At 37.7% G+C, this 3,922-nt stretch overlaps 1 non-coding gene across 1 annotated transcript; it reads right to left on the minus strand.

Annotated features, from left to right (window-relative positions):
* Window positions 1-1,759: 1,759 nt before the first annotated feature.
* Window positions 1,760-1,866, minus strand: LOC122077709. Its single transcript, XR_006139946.1, has one exon. It is a non-coding gene; the product is annotated as a small nucleolar RNA R71 (small nucleolar RNA).
* Window positions 1,867-3,922: the final 2,056 nt, after the last annotated feature.

Below are 3,922 nucleotides of genomic sequence, written 5' to 3' on the forward strand. Positions count from 1 at the left end.
TTTAGTTTTAGTTCTTCTCTATTTTTGCTTTAATCACTTTTGTAATAGTTTTTTTATGTCAAGTAATGCAAGCACTCTTTTATTCTTATTCAGCCTTTTTATGTTTATGATTTATGCAATTGAGTTGTAATTTTTTTTAAGTTATAGTTCTACGCTTAGATCTAGGTGACAAGATCACGAGCCGTAGAGCAATTTTTTTTTTCAAGTTCAAGCATTGATTCAAGTAAGTAGGCTCCTTCAGTAGTCTTCTCTCCCGCTCTCAGTCCTTCTTCTGACTACCATTACTTTCTTAATTTAGGATTTTTATTTTCGGTCGTTACATTATTGCTATCCCTTTCCCCCAAGGTTCATGGTTGGTGTATGTGTTGGTTTTGCCCCTCTTAACCATAGAACCATCAATTTATTGCTTTTATTTTAATTGTCTCCCTTTTCCTAAACCCAAGTAGAGTAACCCTTGTAAGAGTGACTCTCTGGTAAAGTAGGGAAGCTCATATTATGATGCATCTCTCGGGCTAAGTAGAGAAACCTACTTGTGAGTCTCTCTCTAACTTTATCCCCTTTCTTTTACTTTATTTTTATTTCAGCATTTTTTTTCTTTATTTATTTATTTATTTTTAATTACATGGGTTGTTTATTTTCAGTTATTTATTTATTTATTTTTAATTACGTGGGTTGTTTATTTTCAGTTATTTATTTATTTAATTTTAATTGCGTGGCTTGCGTCTTTAAATTCTTAGATGACGAATGGTTAGGATGTTATTTTAGATACATACGTTTAGGACGGTAATTAGAATTAGATCACAACCATTAATCGGTTCACTTTCGTATTATTAAAAGAAATAAAAAAATAAAGTGGCTACTCTCCCTGTGTTCGACCCGTAGCTACACTGATCCGTACGCTTACGGTTACATTTTAAATCTCAAACAAGTTTTTGGCGCCGTTGCCGGGGAGACAGTTCCATGTTATTTTTCACTTTCTTTTGATAAATCGGAGTGCTTTGTTTGCTTTGTTTTATATATATATATATATTTTTTTATTGAATTCCTGAGAAGAACAACTTGCAATAATAGTTGTATCAGCGGAGGTCGCCATTCCTCACAGTATGATAAAGACAAGTTTCGCCCTGTAGCAGTACCTCAGGAATTGATCTGAGCAACCCCGGATCCCTTCTGGTAAGCTCCCAAGAAGCCAAAAAAAAAATCATTAAAAAAAAAGTTTTGCTATCCATTCTTTTGTGCTTGTCTTACTTTAGTTGCGGGTAGTTTTCTGTTGCATGAGTGTTAGGTGGGTACGTAATACTAAGAATCGGTTAGAAAGAAGAGATCCAACAAGTAGTGACCCAATACGTTTGCTCTCTTTAAAACCCTTCAATATAGAGACCAACAGCAAAACCCTTCACCTAAATCTCTGAAAGATAGGTTCTACCCTGCTAGAACAGCCCAACCTTCCTGCATAGTTCTACCACAAGCCCAGGGCAATAATTTCGAACTCAGATCTCAATACATCACTATGTTGCCCCACTTCCATGGGTTGACCTCTGAGGATGCATACCTATTTCTAAGGGAATTTGAAGAGGTATGTGTTCTAATTAAGATCCAACAGCTTTCTGATGATGCTCTTAAACTTAGGTTTATCACTTTTGCATTGAAAGACTAAGCTAAGAAGTGGTTGTATGGGTTATCCACAAACTCTATAACCTCATGGGAACAGTTCACAGTTGTCTTCCTTAAGAAGTTTTTCCCAACTCACAAGACCAATAAGCTTAGAAGTGATATCCTTCAGTTTAGGCAAAAACCTAGTGAGTCATTTTCCAAACTTATGGAGAGATTCAAAGATCTACTCCAAGAATGCCCTCACCATGGCCTAGGCCTATGACATTTATGTCAAATAATTTATGAGGGTATTGATTACCCAACTAAATAAATGATAGAGTCTATGTGCCCTGAGGGATTCACATCCTTTATAGATGAAGGAAAGGCATGGGAATTCTTACTTGACTTAGCTGACAAAACCCGTGAGTGGAAATCAACCTAAGAGAGTGACAGGACCATAAGAGGAAAATGATATTTTGTGGATGGGATAATAGCCAAGGAAGCCCATTTGGATAACCTAATCAAGAGGATTGAGGCTATTGTTCCTAGAGAGCCATCATCAGTCAATTTGGTTAAGATTTGTACTTGGTGCCAATCCCCTGGACATGTCATAGAAGAATGCCCCAACACCTCTGGGGGCACTTCTAATGATAGTGTTAATGTCTTATACCAAAATAATCCATATAGTAACACCTACAATCCAGGATGGAGAAATCACCTAAATTTTTCTTGGAATCAGGGCAACCAAGCAGGACCTTCCAATTTCTATAATCAAGGTCAACCTGGACCCCAAAGGCCTCCCTTTGCACAACAATATTTTTTACAAAATACTTTTCCTATGTCAAATGTAGGACCTCAGGCGAGTTTTCCTAGGGCCCCTCTTCTATCATCTTATCAGTAACCCCCTGGGTTTACCAACACTGGAGAGGCAAGTAGAATAAGTGACTTGGAAAAAAATATGGCCCTCCTCATGACAAGGCATCAAAATCTTACGAGAGAACTTACCCAAGTTGTCTCAATTATGCGTGAGAGGGAGAAGGGAACTTTACCCAGTCAACCAGAGCCTAACCCTAGGCATCATCAGCCTGTTAGTTCACAAGGACCAACTAATGCACCACTGAATATAGTACAAGGTCAGACCTAACAGGGGCCCTCTAACCAATGCAATGTTGTTTATGCCCTTAGGAGTGGTAGAGAGTACCAACAGAGTGTTTCTAAATCTTCCCCATCTATTACTCTTGTTAACTCTTCTTCAGTTGAGGACACAGGTGTGCCTCTTGTTCCAGGTTCATCTGATGAACCTAAAGATTTTTCTCAAACTAAAGATGATTTGGTTGAGGAAATCAAAAATGATTCTTCTGAACATGGGTAAATCCCTAACAATCCTTATGTTCATCCTATCCTATTTCCTAATCGCTTGGTACACAAAAAGAAGACTGCTTCTATGGATAAAATTTTAGAAGTCTTCAAAAAGGTAGAAGTGAACATCCCTCTTTTGGATGCCATATCCCAGATCCCCGCCTATGCAAAGGTACTAAAAGATTTGTGTACTCACAAACGTATCACTAGTGTGCCCAAAAAGGCATTCTTGGCAGGTAACATTAGTTCCATAATTACTCAGCCTATAGTAGCCAAGTATAAGGATCCAGGGAGCCCTACTATATCATGTGTTATAGACAACACCTATATTGAGCATGCCTTACTTGACCTTAGCACAAGTGTGAATCTTTTACCTTACCATGTGTACAAGCAATTAGGATTAGGAGAATTGAAAGCTACTGGAACTACTCTTCAATTGGCAGATAGGTCTGTTAAGATTCTTAAAGGGATGGTTGAGGATGTATTACTAAAGGTGGGGGAATTTATTTTCCCTGTTGATTTTATTGTGTTAAATACTAAGCCCTTCTCAACCAAGGATGAGATCCCAATAATTCTAAGAAGACCATTCTTGGCTACCAGTAATGCATTAATCAATTGTCGGAATGGTTTTCTAAGATTATCTTTTGGTAATCAAACTGTTGAGTTTAACATGTTTAGGATTGGCAAGCAATCACATATGGAAGAAGAGATCAATATGCTTGAGGATTTTCTGGATTTTTCTGATGATTTAGTTACCAACTTTGATATTGATTTTGATTCAGAATTCCAAGAGTGTATGGATGAGTTGAATGATGATAGTGAAATTTTTTTTTCTGAAGTCTTGAGTCTTCACACACCTATGGAGCCCTTAGGACCCCTTTCCAATTCCATTCCCAAACCTTCCATAGTTGAGCCCCCTAAGTTAGATCTTAAGGAGGTGCCATCTAATTTGAGGTATGCTTTCCTAGGG

Source organism: Macadamia integrifolia, chromosome 4, assembly GCF_013358625.1.
Source record: "Macadamia integrifolia cultivar HAES 741 chromosome 4, SCU_Mint_v3, whole genome shotgun sequence".
Classification (NCBI taxonomy): domain Eukaryota; kingdom Viridiplantae; phylum Streptophyta; class Magnoliopsida; order Proteales; family Proteaceae; genus Macadamia; species Macadamia integrifolia.